This window comes from Amphiura filiformis, chromosome 14 (assembly GCF_039555335.1).
Source record: "Amphiura filiformis chromosome 14, Afil_fr2py, whole genome shotgun sequence".
Taxonomy (NCBI): Eukaryota; Metazoa; Echinodermata; class Ophiuroidea; order Amphilepidida; family Amphiuridae; genus Amphiura; species Amphiura filiformis.
The window spans coordinates 21,431,359-21,452,255 of record NC_092641.1 but is presented as its reverse complement, the minus strand read 5'-3'; the positions used below and the strand labels follow the sequence as shown (position 1 = coordinate 21,452,255).

General features: G+C 41.0%; 1 protein-coding gene across 1 annotated transcript in view; it reads left to right on the top strand.

Moving 5' to 3' along the window:
- LOC140169824 (uncharacterized) overlaps positions 1–19,470 on the top strand; it is a 37,961-nt gene extending 18,491 nt beyond the window's left edge. Inside the window, exon 11 of the mRNA XM_072193126.1 lies at positions 19,348–19,470. The gene's annotated coding sequence lies outside the window, so the exon portion shown is untranslated. The remainder of the gene's footprint in view (positions 1–19,347) is intronic.
- The last annotated feature ends 1,427 nt before the right edge of the window (positions 19,471–20,897 follow it).

Below are 20,897 nucleotides of genomic sequence, written 5' to 3'. Positions count from 1 at the left end.
CGTAACACTCTTATATGCTTTCTGTTACAGTGTGTCCATCAGGACTTGTCAACTCGTAACATTCTTCTATTCTTTCTGTTACAGTGTGTCCATCAGGACTTGACAACTCGTAACATTCTTCTATTCTTTCTGTTACAGTGTGTCCATCGGGACTTGGCAAATCGTAACATTCTTCTATTCTTTCTGTTACAGTGTGTCCATCGGGAATTGGCAACTCGTAACATTCTTCTATTCTTTCTGTTACAGTGTGTCCATCGGGACTTGGCAACTCGTAACATTCATCTATTCTTTCTGTTACAGTGTGTCCATCGGGACTTGGCAACTCGTAACATTCTTCTATTCTTTCTGTTACAGTGTGTCCATCAGGACTTGGCAACTCGTAACACGCTTCTATTCTTTCTGTTACAGTGTGTCCATCAGGACATGGCAAATCGTAACATTCTTCTATTCTTTCTGTTACAGTGTGTCCATCGGGACTTGGCAAATCGTAACATTCTTCTATTCTTTCTGTTACAGTGTGTCCATCGGGAATTGGCAACTCGTAACATTCTTCTATTCTTTCTGTTACAGTGTGTCCATCAGGACATGGTAAATCGTAACACTCTTATATGCTTTCTGTTACAGTGTGTCCATCGGGACTTGGCAACTCGTAACACGCTTCTATTCTTTCTGTTACAGTGTGTCCATCAGGACATGGCAAATCGTAACATTCTTCTATTCTTTCTGTTACAGTGTGTCCATCAGGACTTGGCAAATCGTAACATTCTTCTATTCTTTCTGTTACAGTGTGTCCATCAGGACTTGGCAAATCGTAACATTCTTCTATTCTTTCTGTTACAGTGTGTCCATCGGGACTTGGCAACTCGTAACATTCTTCTATTCTTTCTGTTACAGTGTGTCCATCGGGACTTGGCAACTCGTAACACGCTTCTATTCTTTCTGTTACAGTGTGTCCATCGGGACTTGGCAACTCGTAAGATTCTTCTATTCTTTCTGTTACAGTGTGCCCATCAGGACTTGGCAACTCGTAACATTCTTCTATTCTTTCTGTTACAGTGTGTCCATCAGGACTTGGCAACTCGTAACACGCTTCTATTCTTTCTGTTACAGTGTGTCCATCGGGACTTGGCAACTCGTAACATTATTCAATTATTTCTATTACAGTGTGTCCATCGGGACTTGGCAACTCGTAACATTCTTCTATTCTTTCTGTTACAGTGTGTCCATCGGGACTTGGCAACTCGTAACACGCTTCTATTCTTTCTGTTACAGTGTGTCCATCGGGACTTGGCAACTCGTAACATTCTTCTATTCTTTCTGTTACAGTGTGCCCATCAGGACTTGGCAACTCGTAACATTCTTCTATTCTTTCTGTTACAGTGTGTCCATCAGGACTTGGCAACTCGTAACACGCTTCTATTCTTTCTGTTACAGTGTGTCCATCGGGACTTGGCATCTCGTAACATTCTTCTATTCTTTCTGTTACAGTGTGTCCATCAGGACTTGGCAACTCGTAACATTCTTCTCTGCTTTCTGTTACAGTGTGTCCATCGGGACTTGGCAACTCGTAACATTCTTCTATTCTTTCTGTTACAGTGTGTCCATCGGGACTTGGCAACTCGTAACACGCTTCTATTCTTTCTGTTACAGTGTGTCCATCAGGACTTGGCAACTCGTAACATTCTTCTATTATTTCTATTACAGTGTGTCCATCGGGACTTGGCAACTCGTAACATTCTTCTATTCTTTCTGTTACAGTGTGTCCATCAGGACTTGGCAAATCGTAACATTCTTCTATTCTTTCTGTTACAGTGTATCCATCAGGACTTGGCAAATCGTAACATTCTTCTATTCTTTCTATTACAGTGTGTCCATCAGGACTTGGCAAATCGTAACATTCATCTATTCTTTCTGTTACAGTGTGTCCATCGGGACTTGGCAACTCGTAACACTCTTATATGCTTTCTGTTACAGTGTGTCCATCGGGACTTGGCAACTCGTAACATTCTTCTCTGCTTTCTGTTAGAGTGTGCCCATCGGGACTTGACAAATCGTAACATTCTTATATGATTTCTGTTACAGTGTGTCCATCGGGACTTGGCAACTCGTAACATTCTTCTATTCTTTCTGTTACAGTGTGTCCATCTGGACTTGGCAACTCGTAACACGCTTCTATTCTTTCTGTTACAGTGTGTCCATCAGGTCATGGCAAATCGTAACATTCTTCTATTCTTTCTGTTACAGTGTGTCCATCGGGACTTGGCAAATCGTAACATTCTTCTATTCTTTCTGTTACAGTGTGTCCATCGGGAATTGGCAACTCGTAACATTCTTCTATTCTTTCTGTTACAGTGTGTCCATCAGGACATGGCAAATCGTAACACTCTTATATGCTTTCTGTTACAGTGTGTCCATCGGGACTTGGCAACTCGTAATACGCTTCTATTCTTTCTGTTACAGTGTGTCCATCAGGACTTGGCAAATCGTAACATTCTTCTATTCTTTCTGTTACAGTGTGTCCATCAGGACTTGGCAAATCGTAACATTCTTCTATTCTTTCTGTTACAGTGTGTCCATCAGGACTTGGCAACTCGTAACATTCTTCTATTCTTTCTGTTACAGTGTGTCCATCAGGACTTGGCAAATCGTAACACTCTTCTATTCTTTCTGTTACAGTGTGTCCATCAGGACTTGGCAACTCGTAACATTCTTCTATTCTTTCTGTTACAGTGTGTCCATCAGGACTTGGCAACTCGTAACATTCTTCTATTCTTTCTGTTACAGTGTGTCCATCAGGACTTGGCAAATCGTAACATTCTTCTATTCTTTCTGTTACAGTGTGTCCATCGGGACTTGGCAACTCGTAACATTCTTCTATTCTTTCTGTTACAGTGTGTCCATCGGGACTTGGCAACTCGTAACATTTCTATTCTTTCTGTTACAGTGTGTCCATCAGGACTTGGCAACTCGTAACATTCTTCTATTCTTTCTGTTACAGTGTGTCCATCGGGACTTGGCAACTCGTAACACGCTTCTATTCTTTCTGTTACAGTGTGTCCATCAGGACATGGCAAATCGTAACATTCTTCTATTCTTTCTGTTACAGTGTGTCCATCAGGACTTGGCAAATCGTAACATTCTTCTATTCTTTCTGTTACAGTGTGTCCATCGGGACTTGGCAACTCGTAACATTCTTCTATTCTTTCTGTTACAGTGTGTCCATCAGGACTTGGCAAATCGTAACATTCTTATATGCTTTCTGTTACAGTGTGTCCATCGGGACTTGGCAACTCGTAACATTCTTCTATTCTTTCTGTTACAGTGTGTCCATCAGGACTTGGCAACTCGTAACATTCTTCTATTCTTTCTGTTACAGTGTGTCCATCAGGACTTGGCAACTCGTAACATTCTTCTATTCTTTCTGTTACAGTGTGTCCATCAGGACTTGGCAACTCGTAACATTCTTCTATTCTTTCTGTTACAGTGTGTCCATCGGGACTTGGCAACTCGTAACATTCTTCTATTCTTTCTGTTACAGTGTGTCCATCAGGACTTGGCAACTCGTAACATTCTTATATTCGTTCTGTTACAGTGTGTCCATCGGGACTTGGCAACTCGTAACATTCTTCTATTCTTTCTGTTACAGTGTGTCCATCGGGACTTGGCAACTCGTAACATTCTTCTATTCTTTCTGTTACAGTGTGTCCATCAGGACTTGGCAACTCGTAACATTCTTCTATTCTTTCTGTTACAGTGTGTCCATCAGGACTTGGCAACTCGTAACATTCTTCTATTCTTTCTGTTACAGTGTGTCCATCAGGACTTGGCAAATCGTAACATTCTTCTATTCTTTCTGTTACAGTGTGTCCATCGGGACTTGGCAACTCGTAACATTCTTCTATTCTTTCTGTTACAGTGTGTCCATCGGGACTTGGCAACTCGTAACATTCATCTATTCTTTCTGTTACAGTGTGTCCATCGGGACTTGGCAACTCGTAACATTCTTCTATTCTTTCTGTTACAGTGTGTCCATCGGGACTTGGCAACTCGTAACACTCTTCTATTCTTTCTGTTACAGTGTGTCCATCAGGACTTGGCAAATCGTAACATTCTTCTATTCTTTCTGTTACAGTGTGTCCATCGGGACTTGGCAAATCGTAACATTCTTCTATTCTTTCTGTTACAGTGTGTCCATCGGGACTTGGCAACTCGTAACATTCTTCTATTCTTTCTGTTACAGTGTGTCCATCAGGACATGGCAAATCGTAACATTCTTATATGCTTTCTGTTACAGTGTGTCCATCGGGACTTGGCAACTCGTAACACGCTTCTATTCTTTCTGTTACAGTGTGTCCATCAGGACTTGGCAAATCGTAACATTCTTCTATTCTTTCTGTTACAGTGTGTCCATCAGGACTTGGCAAATCGTAACATTCTTCTATTCTTTCTGTTACAGTGTGTCCATCAGGACTTGGCAAATCGTAACATTCTTCTATTCTTTCTGTTACAGTGTGTCCATCAGGACTTGGCAACTCGTAACATTCTTCTATTCTTTCTGTTACAGTGTGTCCATCGGGACTTGGCAACTCGTAACACGCTTCTATTCTTTCTGTTACAGTGTGTCCATCGGGACTTGGCAACTCGTAACATTCTTCTATTCTTTCTGTTACAGTGTGTCCATCAGGACTTGGCAACTCGTAACATTCTTCTATTCTTTCTGTTACAGTGTGTCCATCAGGACTTGGCAACTCGTAACACGCTTCTATTCTTTCTGTTACAGTGTGTCCATCGGGACTTGGCAACTCGTAACATTATTCAATTATTTCTATTACAGTGTGTCCATCAGGACTTGGCAACTCGTAACATTCTTCTATTCTTTCTGTTACAGTGTGTCCATCGGGACTTGGCAACTCGTAACACGCTTCTATTCTTTCTGTTACAGTGTGTCCATCGGGACTTGGCAACTCGTAACATTCTTCTATTCTTTCTGTTACAGTGTGCTTTCCATCAGGACTTGGCAACTCGTAACATTCTTCTATTCTTTCTGTTACAGTGTGTCCATCAGGACTTGGCAACTCGTCTTCTATTCTTTCTGTTACAGTGTGTCCATCGGGACTTGGCAACTCGTAACATTCTTCTATTCTTTCTGTTACAGTGTGTCCATCGGGACTTGGCAACTCGTAACATTCTTCTCTTCTTTCTGTTACAGTGTGTCCATCGGGACTTGGCAACTCGTAACATTCTTCTATTCTTTCTGTTACAGTGTGTCCATCAGGACTTGGCAACTCGTAACATTCTTCTATTCTTTCTGTTACAGTGTGTCCATCAGGACTTGGCAAATCGTAACATTCTTCTATTCTTTCTGTTACAGTGTGTCCATCAGGACTTGGCAAATCGTAACATTCTTCTATTCTTTCTGTTACAGTGTGTCCATCGGGACTTGGCAACTCGTAACACTCTTATATGCTTTCTGTTACAGTGTGTCCATCGGGACTTGGCAACTCGTAACATTCTTCTCTGCTTTCTGTTACAGTGTGCCCATCAGGACTTGACAAATCGTAACATTCTTATATGATTTCTGTTACAGTGTGTCCATCGGGACTTGGCAACTCGTAACATTCTTCTATTCTTTCTGTTACAGTGTGTCCATCAGGACTTGGCAACTCGTAACATTCTTCTATTCTTTCTGTTACAGTGTGTCCATCAGGACTTGGCAAATCGTAACATTCTTCTATTCTTTCTGTTACAGTGTGTCCATCAGGACTTGGCAAATCGTAACATTCTTCTATTCTTTCTGTTACAGTGTGTCCATCAGGACTTGGCAACTCGTAACATTCTTCTATTCTTTCTGTTACAGTGTGTCCATCAGGACTTGGCAAATCGTAACACTCTTATATGCTTTCTGTTACAGTGTGTCCATCGGGACTTGGCAACTCGTAACACGCTTCTATTCTTTCTGTTACAGTGTGTCCATCAGGACTTGGCAAATCGTAACATTCTTCTATTCTTTCTGTTACAGTGTGTCCATCAGGACTTGGCAAATCGTAACATTCTTCTATTCTTTCTGTTACAGTGTGTCCATCGGGACTTGGCAACTCGTAACATTCTTCTATTCTTTCTGTTACAGTGTGTCCATCAGGACTTGGCAACTCGTAACACTCTTCTATTCTTTCTGTTACAGTGTGTCCATCGGGACTTGGCAACTCGTAACATTCTTCTATTCTTTCTGTTACAGTGTGTCCATCAGGACTTGGCAACTCGTAACATTCTTCTATTCTTTCTGTTACAGTGTGTCCATCGGGACTTGGCAAATCGTAACATTCTTCTATTCTTTCTGTTACAGTGTGTCCATCAGGACTTGGCAACTCGTAACATTCTTCTATTCTTTCTGTTACAGTGTGTCCATCAGGACTTGGCAACTCGTAACATTCATCTATTCTTTCTGTTACAGTGTGTCCATCGGGACTTGGCAACTCGTAACATTCTTTCTATTCTTTCTATTCTTTCTGTTACAGTGTGTCCATCGGGACTTGGCAACTCGTAACACGCTTCTATTCTTTCTGTTACAGTGTGTCCATCAGGACATGGCAAATCGTAACATTCTTCTATTCTTTCTGTTACAGTGTGTCCATCAGGACTTGGCAAATCGTAACATTCTTCTATTCTTTCTGTTACAGTGTGTCCATCGGGAATTGGCAAATCGTAACATTCTTCTATTCTTTCTGTTACAGTGTGTCCATCAGGACATGGTAAATCGTAACACTCTTATATGCTTTCTGTTACAGTGTGTCCATCAGGACTTGGCAACTCGTAACACGCTTCTATTCTTTCTGTTACAGTGTGTCCATCAGGACATGGCAAATCGTAACATTCTTCTATTCTTTCTGTTACAGTGTGTCCATCAGGACTTGGCAAATCGTAACATTCTTCTATTCTTTCTGTTACAGTGTGTCCATCAGGACTTGGCAACTCGTAACATTCTTCTATTCTTTCTGTTACAGACTTGTGTCCATCATCGGGACTTGGCAACTCGTAACATTCTTCTATTCTTTCTGTTACAGTGTGTCCATCGGGACTTGGCAACTCGTAACACGCTTCTATTCTTTCTGTTACAGTGTGTCCATCGGGACTTGGCAACTCGTAACATTCTTCTATTCTTTCTGTTACAGTGTGCCCATCAGGACTTGGCAACTCGTAACATTCTTCTATTCTTTCTGTTACAGTGTGTCCATCAGGACTTGGCAACTCGTAACACGCTTCTATTCTTTCTGTTACAGTGTGTCCATCAGGACTTGGCAACTCGTAACATTATTGTATCATTTCTATTACAGTGTGTCCATCAGGACTTGGCAACTCGTAACATTCTTTCTATTCTTTCTGTTACAGTGTGTCCATCGGGACTTGGCAACTCGTAACACGCTTCTATTCTTTCTGTTACAGTGTGTCCATCGGGACTTGGCAACTCGTAACATTCTTCTATTCTTTCTGTTACAGTGTGCCCATCAGGACTTGGCAACTCGTAACATTCTTCTATTCTTTCTGTTACAGTGTGTCCATCAGGACTTGGCAACTCGTAACACGCTTCTATTCTTTCTGTTACAGTGTGTCCATCGGGACTTGGCAACTCGTAACATTCTTCTATTCTTTCTGTTACAGTGTGTCCATCAGGACTTGGCAACTCGTAACATACTCGGATTCTTTCTGTTACAGTGTGTCCATCGGGACTTGGCAACTCGTAACATTCTTCTATTCTTTCTGTTACAGTGTGTCCATCGGGACTTGGCAACTCGTAACACACGCTTCTATTCTTTCTGTTACAGTGTGTCCATCGGGACTTGGCAACTCGTAACATTCTTCTATTATTTCTATTACAGTGTGTCCATCAGGACTTGGCAACTCGTAACATTCTTCTATTCTTTCTGTTACAGTGTGTCCATCAGGACTTGGCAAATCGTAACATTCTTCTATTCTTTCTGTTACAGTGTATCCATCAGGACTTGGCAAATCGTAACATTCTTCTATTCTTTCTATTACAGTGTGTCCATCGGGACTTGGCAAATCGTAACATTCATCTATTCTTTCTGTTACAGTGTGTCCATCGGGACTTGGCAACTCGTAACACTCTTATATGCTTTCTGTTACAGTGTGTCCATCGGGACTTGGCAACTCGTAACATTCTTCTCTGCTTTCTGTTACAGTGTGTCCATCGGGACTTGGCAAATCGTAACATTCTTATATGCTTTCTGTTACAGTGTGTCCATCGGGACTTGGCAACTCGTAACATTCTTCTATTCTTTCTGTTACAGTGTGTCCATCTGGACTTGGCAACTCGTAACACGCTTCTATTCTTTCTGTTACAGTGTGTCCATCAGGTCATGGCAAATCGTAACATTCTTCTATTCTTTCTGTTACAGTGTGTCCATCGGGACTTGGCAAATCGTAACATTCTTCTATTCTTTCTGTTACAGTGTGTCCATCGGGAATTGGCAACTCGTAACATTCTTCTATTCTTTCTGTTACAGTTACAGTGTGTCCATCAGGACATGGCAAATCGTAACACTCTTCTATGCTTTCTGTTACAGTGTGTCCATCGGGACTTGGCACAGTGTGTCCATCAGGACTTGGCTCGTAATACGCTTCTATTCTTTCTGTTACAGTGTGTCCATCAGGACATGGCAAATCGTAACATTCTTCTATTCTTTCTGTTACAGTGTGTCCATCAGGACTTGGCAAATCGTAACATTCTTCTATTCTTTCTGTTACAGTGTGTCCATCAGGACTTGGCAAATCGTAACATTCTTCTATTCTTTCTGTTACAGTGTGTCCATCAGGACTTGGCAACTCGTAACATTCTTCTATTCTTTCTGTTACAGTGTGTCCATCAGGACTTGGCAACTCGTAACACGCTTCTATTCTTTCTGTTACAGTGTGTCCATCGGGACTTGGCAACTCGTAACATTCTTCTATTCTTTCTGTTACAGTGTGCCCATCAGGACTTGGCAACTCGTAACATTCTTCTATTCTTTCTGTTACAGTGTGTCCATCAGGACTTGGCAACTCGTAACACGCTTCTATTCTTTCTGTTACAGTGTGTCCATCGGGACTTGGCAACTCGTAACATTATTCAATTATTTCTATTACAGTGTGTCCATCGGGACTTGGCAACTCGTAACATTCTTCTATTCTTTCTGTTACAGTGTGTCCATCGGGACTTGGCAACTCGTAACACGCTTCTATTCTTTCTGTTACAGTGTGTCCATCGGGACTTGGCAACTCGTAACATTCTTCTATTCTTTCTGTTACAGTGTGCCCATCAGGACTTGGCAACTCGTAACATTCTTCTATTCTTTCTGTTACAGTGTGTCCATCAGGACTTGGCAACTCGTAACACGCTTCTATTCTTTCTGTTACAGTGTGTCCATCGGGACTTGGCAACTCGTAACATTATTCAATTATTTCTATTACAGTGTGTCCATCGGGACTTGGCAACTCGTAACATTCTTCTATTCTTTCTGTTACAGTGTGTCCATCGGGACTTGGCAACTCGTAACATTCTTCTCTGCTTTCTGTTACAGTGTGTCCATCGGGACTTGGCAACTCGTAACATTCTTCTATTCTTTCTGTTACAGTGTGTCCATCGGGACTTGGCAACTCGTAACACGCTTCTATTCTTTCTGTTACAGTGTGTCCATCGGGACTTGGCAACTCGTAACATTCTTCTATTATTTCTATTACAGTGTGTCCATCAGGACTTGGCAACTCGTAACATTCTTCTATTCTTTCTGTTACAGTGTGTCCATCAGGACTTGGCAAATCGTAACATTCTTCTATTCTTTCTGTTACAGTGTATCCATCAGGACTTGGCAAATCGTAACATTCTTCTATTCTTTCTATTACAGTGTGTCCATCGGGACTTGGCAAATCGTAACATTCATCTATTCTTTCTGTTATAGTGTGTCCATCGGGACTTGGCAACTCGTAACATTCTTCTATTCTTTCTGTTACAGTGTGTCCATCGGGACTTGGCAAATCGTAACATTCTTCTATTCTTTCTGTTACAGTGTGTCCATCAGGACATGGTAAATCGTAACATTCTTATATTCTTTCTGTTACAGTGTGTCCATCGGGACTTGGCAACTCGTAACACGCTTCTATTCTTTCTGTTACAGTGTGTCCATCAGGACATGGCAAATCGTAACATTCTTCTATTCTTTCTGTTACAGTGTGTCCATCAGGACTTGGCAAATCGTAACATTCTTCTATTCTTTCTGTTACAGTGTGTCCATCAGGACTTGGCAACTCGTAACATTCTTCTATTCTTTCTGTTACAGTGTGTCCATCGGGACTTGGCAACTCGTAACATTCTTCTATTCTTTCTGTTACAGTGTGTCCATCGGGACTTGGCAACTCGTAACACGCTTCTATTCTTTCTGTTACAGTGTGTCCATCAGGACTTGGCAACTCGTAACATTCTTCTATTCTTTCTGTTACAGTGTGCCCATCAGGACTTGGCAACTCGTAACATTCTTCTATTCTTTCTTGGCAACTCGTAACATTCTTCTATTCTTTCTGTTACAGTGTGTCCATCAGGACTTGGCAACTCGTAAGACGCTTCTATTCTTTCTGTTACAGTGTGTCCATCGGGACTTGGCAACTCGTAACATTATTCAATTATTTCTGTTACAGTGTGTCCATCAGGACTTGGCAACTCGTAACATTCTTCTATTCTTTCTGTTACAGTGTGTCCATCGGGACTTGGCAACTCGTAACACGCTTCTATTCTTTCTGTTACAGTGTGTCCATCGGGACTTGGCAACTCGTAACATTCTTCTATTCTTTCTGTTACAGTGTGCCCATCAGGACTTGGCAACTCGTAACATTCTTCTATTCTTTCTGTTACAGTGTGTCCATCAGGACTTGGCAACTCGTAACACGCTTCTATTCTTTCTGTTACAGTGTGTCCATCAGGACTTGGCAACTCGTAACATTCTTCTATTCTTTCTGTTACAGTGTGTCCATCGGGACTTGGCAACTCGTAACATTCTTCTCTGCTTTCTGTTACAGTGTGTCCATCGGGACTTGGCAACTCGTAACATTCTTCTATTCTTTCTGTTACAGTGTGTCCATCAGGACTTGGCAACTCGTAACACGCTTCTATTCTTTCTGTTACAGTGTGTCCATCGGGACTTGGCAACTCGTAACATGCTTCTATTGTTTGTATTACAGTGTGTCCATCAGGACTTGGCAACTCGTAACATTCTTCTATTCTTTCTGTTACAGTGTGTCCATCAGGACTTGGCAAATCGTAACATTCTTCTATTCTTTCTGTTACAGTGTATCCATCAGGACTTGGCAAATCGTAACATTCTTCTATTCTTTCTATTACAGTGTGTCCATCGGGACTTGGCAAATCGTAACATTCATCTATTCTTTCTGTTACAGTGTGTCCATCGGGACTTGGCAACTCGTAACACTCTTATATGCTTTCTGTTACAGTGTGTCCATCAGGACTTGGCAACTCGTAACATTCTTCTCTGCTTTCTGTTACAGTGTGCCCATCGGGACTTGACAAATCGTAACATTCTTATATGATTTCTGTTACAGTGTGTCCATCGGGACTTGGCAACTCGTAACATTCTTCTATTCTTTCTGTTACAGTGTGTCCATCTGGACTTGGCAACTCGTAACACGCTTCTATTCTTTCTGTTACAGTGTGTCCATCAGGTCATGGCAAATCGTAACATTCTTCTATTCTTTCTGTTACAGTGTGTCCATCAGGACTTGGCAAATCGTAACATTCTTCTATTCTTTCTGTTACAGTGTGTCCATCAGGATTGGCAACTCGTAACATTCTTCTATTCTTTCTGTTACAGTGTGTCCATCAGGACATGGCAAATCGTAACACTCTTATATGCTTTCTGTTACAGTGTGTCCATCGGGACTTGGCAACTCGTAATACGCTTCTATTCTTTCTGTTACAGTGTGTCCATCAGGACATGGCAAATCGTAACATTCTTCTATTCTTTCTGTTACAGTGTGTCCATCAGGACTTGGCAAATCGTAACATTCTTCTATTCTTTCTGTTACAGTGTGTCCATCAGGACTTGGCAAATCGTAACATTCTTCTATTCTTTCTGTTACAGTGTGTCCATCGGGACTTGGCAACTCGTAACATTCTTCTATTCTTTCTGTTACAGTGTGTCCATCGGGACTTGGCAACTCGTAACACGCTTCTATTCTTTCTGTTACAGTGTGTCCATCAGGACTTGGCAACTCGTAACATTCTTCTATTCTTTCTGTTACAGTGTGCCCATCAGGACTTGGCAACTCGTAACATTCTTCTATTCTTTCTGTTACAGTGTGTCCATCAGGACTTGGCAACTCGTAACACGCTTCTATTCTTTCTGTTACAGTGTGTCCATCGGGACTTGGCAACTCGTAACATTATTCAATTATTTCTATTACAGTGTGTCCATCGGGACTTGGCAACTCGTAACATTCTTCTATTCTTTCTGTTACAGTGTGTCCATCGGGACTTGGCAACTCGTAACACGCTTCTATTCTTTCTGTTACAGTGTGTCCATCGGGACTTGGCAACTCGTAACATTCTTCTATTCTTTCTGTTACAGTGTGCCCATCAGGACTTGGCAACTCGTAACATTCTTCTATTCTTTCTGTTACAGTGTGTCCATCAGGACTTGGCAACTCGTAACACGCTTCTATTCTTTCTGTTACAGTGTGTCCATCGGGACTTGGCATCTCGTAACATTATTCAATTATTTCTATTACAGTGTGTCCATCGGGACTTGGCAACTCGTAACATTCTTCTATTCTTTCTGTTACAGTGTGTCCATCGGGACTTGGCAACTCGTAACATTCTTCTCTTCTTTCTGTTACAGTGTGTCCATCGGGACTTGGCAACTCGTAACATTCTTCTATTCTTTCTGTTACAGTGTGTCCATCAGGACTTGGCAACTCGTAACACGCTTCTATTCTTTCAGTTACAGTGTGTCCATCGGGACTTGGCAACTCGTAACATTCTTCTATTATTTCTATTACAGTGTGTCCATCGGGACTTGGCAACTCGTAACATTCTTCTATTCTTTCTGTTACAGTGTGTCCATCAGGACTTGGCAAATCGTAACATTCTTCTATTCTTTCTGTTACAGTGTGTCCATCAGGACTTGGCAAATCGTAACATTCTTCTATTCTTTCTATTACAGTGTGTCCATCGGGACTTGGCAAATCGTAACATTCATCTATTCTTTCTGGACTTGGCAGTGTGTCCATCAGGACTTGGCAACTCGTAACACTCTTATATGCTTTCTGTTACAGTGTGTCCATCGGGACTTGGCAACTCGTAACATTCTTCTCTGCTTTCTGTTACAGTGTGTCCATCAGGACTTGGCAAATCGTAACATTCTTCTATTCTTTCTGTTACAGTGTATCCATCAGGACTTGGCAAATCGTAACATTCTTCTATTCTTTCTATTACAGTGTGTCCATCGGGACTTGGCAAATCGTAACATTCTTCTATTCTTTCTGTTACAGTGTGTCCATCGGGACTTGACAAATCGTAACATTCTTATATGCTTTCTGTTACAGTGTGTCCATCGGGACTTGGCAACTCGTAACATTCTTCTATTCTTTCTGTTACAGTGTGTCCATCGGGACTTGGCAACTCGTAACATTCTTCTATTCTTTCTGTTACAGTGTGTCCATCAGGACTTGGCAACTCGTAACATTCTTCTATTCTTTCTGTTACAGTGTGCCCATCAGGACTTGGCAACTCGTAACATTCTTCTATTCTTTCTGTTACAGTGTGTCCATCAGGACTTGGCAACTCGTAACACGCTTCTATTCTTTCTGTTACAGTGTGTCCATCGGGACTTGGCAACTCGTAACATTATTCAATTATTTCTATTACAGTGTGTCCATCGGGACTTGGCAAATCGTAACATTCTTCTCTGCTTTCTGTTACAGTGTGCCCATCAGGACTTGGCAAATCGTAACATTCTTCTATTCTTTCTGTTACAGTGTGTCCATCAGGACTTGGCAACTCGTTACCGTGCGTCTCTCGGTGTTTGGCAGAGCCTAACACGCTTCTATTCTTTCTGTTACAGTGTGTCCATCGGGACTTGGCAACTCGTAACATTCTTCTATTCTTTCTGTTACAGTGTGCCCATCAGGACTTCTTTCTGTTACAGTGTGCCCATCAGGACTTGGCAACTCGTAACATTCTTCTATTCTTTCTGTTACAGTGTGTCCATCAGGACTTGGCAACTCGTAACACGCTTCTATTCTTTCTGTTACAGTGTGTCCATCGGGACTTGGCAACTCGTAACATTCTTCTATTCTTTCTGTTACAGTGTGTCCATCGGGACTTGGCAACTCGTAACATTCTTCTCTGCTTTCTGTTACAGTGTGTCCATCAGGACTTGGCAACTCGTAACATTCTTCTATTCTTTCTGTTACAGTGTGTCCATCGGGACTTGGCAACTCGTAACACGCTTCTATTATTTCTGTTACAGTGTGTCCATCGGGACTTGGCAACTCGTAACATTCTTCTATTATTTCTATTACAGTGTGTCCATCGGGACTTGGCAACTCGTAACATTCTTCTATTCTTTCTGTTACAGTGTGTCCATCAGGACTTGGCAAATCGTAACATTCTTCTATTCTTTCTGTTACAGTGTATCCATCAGGACTTGGCAAATCGTAACATTCTTCTATTCTTTCTATTACAGTGTGTCCATCGGGACTTGGCAAATCGTAACATTCATCTATTCTTTCTGTTACAGTGTGTCCATCGGGACTTGGCAACTCGTAACACTCTTATATGCTTTCTGTTACAGTGTGTCCATCAGGACTTGGCAACTCGTAACATTCTTCTCTGCTTTCTGTTACAGTGTGCCCATCGGGACTTGACAAATCGTAACATTCTTATATGATTTATGTTACAGTGTGTCCATCGGGACTTGGCAACTCGTAACATTCTTCTATTCTTTCTGTTACAGTGTGTCCATCTGGACTTGGCAACTCGTAACACGCTTCTATTCTTTCTGTTACAGTGTGTCCATCAGGTCATGGCAAATCGTAACATTCTTCTATTCTTTCTGTTACAGTGTGTCCATCAGGTCTTGGCAAATCGTAACATTCTTCTATTCTTTCTGTTACAGTGTGTCCATCTGGATTTGGCAACTCGTAACATTCTTCTATTCTTTCTGTTACAGTGTGTCCATCAGGACATGGCAAATCGTAACACTCTTATATGCTTTCTGTTACAGTGTGTCCATCGGGACTTGGCAACTCGTAACATTCTTCTATTCTTTCTGTTACAGTGTGTCCATCAGGACATGGCAAATCGTAACATTCTTCTATTCTTTCTGTTACAGTGTGTCCATCAGGACTTGGCAACTCGTAACATTCTTCTATTCTTTCTGTTACAGTGTGTCCATCAGGACTTGGCAACTCGTAACATTCTTCTATTCTTTCTTTCTGTTACAGTGTGTCCATCAGGACTTGGCAAATCGTAACATTCTTCTATTCTTTCTGTTACAGTGTGTCCATCAGGACTTGGCAACTCGTAACATTCTTCTATTCTTTCTGTTACAGTGTGTCCATCGGGACTTGGCAACTCGTAACACGCTTCTATTCTTTCTGTTACAGTGTGTCCATCGGGACTTGGCAACTCGTAACATTCTTCTATTCTTTCTGTTACAGTGTGCCCATCAGGACTTGGCAACTCGTAACATTCTTCTATTCTTTCTGTTACAGTGTGTCCATCAGGACTTGGCAACTCGTAACACGCTTCTATTCTTTCTGTTACAGTGTGTCCATCGGGACTTGGCAACTCGTAACATTATTCAATTATTTCTATTACAGTGTGTCCATCGGGACTTGGCAACTCGTAACATTCTTCTATTCTTTCTGTTACAGTGTGTCCATCGGGACTTGGCAACTCGTAACACGCTTCTATTCTTTCTGTTACAGTGTGTCCATCGGGACTTGGCAACTCGTAACATTCTTCTATTCTTTCTGTTACAGTGTGCCCATCAGGACTTGGCAACTCGTAACATTCTTCTATTCTTTCTGTTACAGTGTGTCCATCAGGACTTGGCAACTCGTAACACGCTTCTATTCTTTCTGTTACAGTGTGTCCATCGGGACTTGGCAACTCGTAACATTATTCAATTATTTCTATTACAGTGTGTCCATCGGGACTTGGCAACTCGTAACATTCTTCTATTCTTTCTGTTACAGTGTGTCCATCGGGACTTGGCAACTCGTAACATTCTTCTCTGCTTTCTGTTACAGTGTGTCCATCAGGACTTGGCAACTCGTAACATTCTTCTATTCTTTCTGTTACAGTGTGTCCATCGGGACTTGGCAACTCGTAACACGCTTCTATTCTTTCTGTTACAGTGTGTCCATCGGGACTTGGCAACTCGTAACATTCTTCTATTATTTCTATTACAGTGTGTCCATCGGGACTTGGCAACTCGTAACATTCTTCTATTCTTTCTGTTACAGTGTGTCCATCAGGACTTGGCAAATCGTAACATTCTTCTATTCTTTCTGTTACAGTGTATCCATCAGGACTTGGCAAATCGTAACATTCTTCTATTCTTTCTATTACAGTGTGTCCATCGGGACTTGGCAAATCGTAACATTCATCTATTCTTTCTGTTATAGTGTGTCCATCGGGACTTGGCAACTCGTAACACTCTTATATGCTTTCTGTTACAGTGTGTCCATCGGGACTTGGCAACTCGTAACATTCTTCTCTGCTTTCTGTTACAGTGTGCCCATCGGGACTTGGCAAATCGTAACATTCTTATATGCTTTCTGTTACAGTGTGTCCATCGGGACTTGGCAACTCGTAACATTCTTCTATTCTTTCTGTTACAGTGTGTCCATCTGGACTTGGCAAATCGTAACACGCTTCTATTCTTTCTGTTACAGTGTGTCCATCAGGACATGGCAAATCGTAACATTCTTCTATTCTTTCTGTTACAGTGTGTCCATCAGGACTTGGCAAATCGTAACATTCTTCTATTCTTTCTGTTACAGTGTGTCCATCAGGACTTGACAACTCGTAACATTCTTCTATTCTTTCTGTTACAGTGTGTCCATCGGGACTTGGCAACTCGTAACATTCTTCTATTCTTTCTGTTACAGTGTGTCCATGAGGACTTGACAACTCGTAACATTCTTCTATTCTTTCTGTTGCAGTGTGTCCATCGGGACTTGGCAAATCGTAACATTCTTCTATTATTTCTGTTACAGTGTGTCCATCGGGACTTGACAACTCGTAACATTCTTCTATTCTTTCTGTAACAGTGCGTCCATGAGGACTTGACAACTCGTAATATTCTTCTATTCTTTCTGTTGCAGTGTGTCCATTGCGACTTGGCAAATCGTAACATTCTTCTATTATTTCTGTTACAGTGTGTCCATCGGGACTTGGCAACTCGTAACATTCTTCTATTCTTTCTGTTACAGTGTGTCCATCGGGACTTGACAACTCGTAACATTCTTCTATTCTTTCTGTTACAGTGTGTCCATCGGGACTTGGCAAATCGTAACATTCTTCTATTATTTCTGTTACAGTGTGTCCATCGGGACTTGACTTGGCAACTCGTAACATTCTTCTATTCTTTCTATTACAGTGTATCCATCAGGACTTGGCAAATCGTAACATTCTTCTATTCTTTCTGTTACAGTGTGTCCATCGGGACTTGGCAAATCGTAACATTCTTCTATTATTTCTGTTACAGTGTGTCCATCGGGACTTGACAACTCGTAACATTCTTCTATTCTTTCTATTACAGTGTATCCATCAGGACTTGGCAAATCGTAACATTCTTCTATTCTTTCTGTTACAGTGTGTCCATGAGGACTTGACAACTCGTAACATTCTTCTATTCTTTCTGTTGCAGTGTGTCCATCGCGACTTGGCAAATCGTAACATTCTTCTATTATTTCTGTTACAGTGTGTCCATCGGGACTTGGCAAATCGTAACATTCTTCTATTATTTCTGATACAGTGTATCCATCAGGACTTGGCAACTCGTAACATTATTCTATTATTTCTGTTACAGTATGTCCATCGGGACTTGGCAACTCGTAACATTATTCTATGCTTTCTGTTACAGTGTGTCCATCGGGACTTGGCAACTCATAACATTCTTCTATTCTTTCTATTACAGTGTGCCCATCGGGACTTTTCAAATCGTAACATTCTTCTATTCTTTCTATTACAGTGTGTCCATCAGGACTTGGCAACTCGTAACATTCTTCTATTCTTTCTGTTACAGTGTATCCATCGGGACTTGGCAACTCGTAACATTCTTCTATTCTTTCTATTACAGTGTGTCCATCGGGACTTGGCAAATCGTAACATTCTTCTATTATTTCTGATACAGTGTATCCATCAGGACTTGGCAACTCGTAACATTATTCTATTATTTCTGTTACAGTATGTCCATCGGGACTTGGCAACTCGTAACATTATTCTATGCTTTCTGTTACAGTGTGTCCATCGGGACTTGGCAACTCATAACATTCTTCTATTCTTTCTATTACAGTGTGCCCATCGGGACTTTTCAAATCGTAACATTCTTCTATTCTTTCTATTACAGTGTGTCCATCAGGACTTGGCATCACGTAACATTATTCTATTCTTTCTGTTGCAGTGTGTCCATCGGGACTTGGCAACTCGTAACATTCTTCTATTCTTTCTGTTGCAGTGTGTCCATCGGGACTTGGCATCACGTAACATTATTCTATTCTTTCTGTTGCAGTGTGTCCATCGGGACTTGGCAACTCGTAACATTCTTCTATTCTTTCTGTTACAGTGTGCCCATCGGGACTTGGCAACTCGTAACATTATTCTATTCTTTCTGTTGCAGTGTATCCATCGGGACTTGGCATCACGTAACATTCTTCTATTCTTTCTGTTGCAGTGTATCCATCGGGACTTGGCATCACGTAACATTATTCTATTCTTTCTGTTGCAGTGTATCCATCGGGACTTGGCATCACGTAACATTATTCTATTATTTCTATTACAGTGTTTCCGTCGGGACTTGGCAACTCGTAACATTATTCTATGCTTTCTGTTACAGTGTGTTCATCGGGACTTGGCAACTCGTAACATTCTTCTATTCTTTCTGTTGCAGTGAGTCCATCGGGACTTGGCAACTCGTAACATTCTTCTATTCTTTCTGTTGCAGTGTGTCCATCGGGACTTGGCAATCACGTAACATGCTTCTATTATTTCTATTACAGTGTGTCCATCTGGACTTGGCAACTCGTAACATTCTTCTATTCTTTTTGTTACAGTGTGTCCATCGGGACCTGGCAACTCGTAACATTCTTCTCGGAGATGGTCTTGTGTGTAAAGTCAGCGATTTTGGACTAGCTAGAGACATGGGGGAAAACAATATGTATGAAATGAAGTCACAGGTAAGACGGTTTCAGAAATGTATTCTCTTCTGTGAATTGAAAAACATTTCTCTTGAATGTGAATCATTTTGTTAATCGAATTGTTGGCTTTCCGAATTTGGGTTTTTAGAAACATCTGTAGTAGATTTTTAATTTTGGCAATATACGTTCGCTGACTAGACTCTGTCTTTATAACAATGCTTTTATTTTTAGGGTCGCGTACCAATCCGATGGATGGCGTTAGAGTCTCTGCTAGACAACATATACTCAGCTCAGAGTGATGTATGGTCATATGGCATACTGCTATGGGAATTGTTTACTTTAGGTATGTTATCTATAATAGCTCACAACGAAACACAGCAATATTTACAACGACTTATCCTTTGTACCTGTTTATAAAATAATATTCTTTAACACAACGGGGGTATTATCTTCAACTTTTCAATCTTTTTCACACTAAATTGCATTAAATAACAATTAAGTAGTGCTGAAAAACAATGTTTCGCCTACAATTTCACACGTGAATAAAAAAATTCTAATTTTATTTCAGTAATATTAGTTTATTTATACTCTCCTAACATGGGCCAAATTTCATCATAAAATCCATCTGGAGAGTAGTTTTTCGTATTTTGCCGAAATATGGAATGACGTTAGCTAAAAATCAATGTTTTAGCCACCATTTTAAAATATTTTTTGTAAGTAATAATTGTTGTCTTTAGAGTATGAATAGGCGTATATGGTGCAAAAGTCATGGAACAATTCATTCGCCTTTTGCCTTTTTGTACAAAAAAAAAAACACGTGTTTTGGGCCCCAAATAGGGTAAAATTAGAAAAACAAACCTCATCCCAATCCTATCGTAAATCTGAAACATGGGACTATTAGGTTCACGATTAATTTTTTTGATATATTTCGTTGATTTATCACACAGGTTCGCATCCTTACCCGGGCATGTCAGGCCCTCAAGTGATGTCAGAGGTGAAAAAGGGATACAGGCTACCTAGACCAGAACATTGCAGTGCGGAAATGTAAGCTTAACACAAAATTAAATTACTATGTTATTAATAACCATGACTGCATATAAATCAAATTGCTCATTGGTCGTGAGTGGTAGGTAGAAGTGGCAGGGGACTTGCGACTGAAAAAAAGTCACGATTCATACGATCCAATTTCATATCAGACTTGATTCATAGGTTACTTTACGAGCCTACATAAAATTACAGTCTTTTTAATTTTAATTTTCTTGACAACAGATACGATATAATGCGCAACTGTTAGTAACTAAGAACGGATGACAGAGCCACATTTGTGCAAATTCATAGCAAACTGGAACATATGCTGGGAGAAGCCCAGGTAATAATACTACATTCAAAGGCCTTATTTTTATACAACACATGTTAACAGTATGACAGGGTGTAGAAGGAGTTCATCTGATCGGCCATTCCTTTGT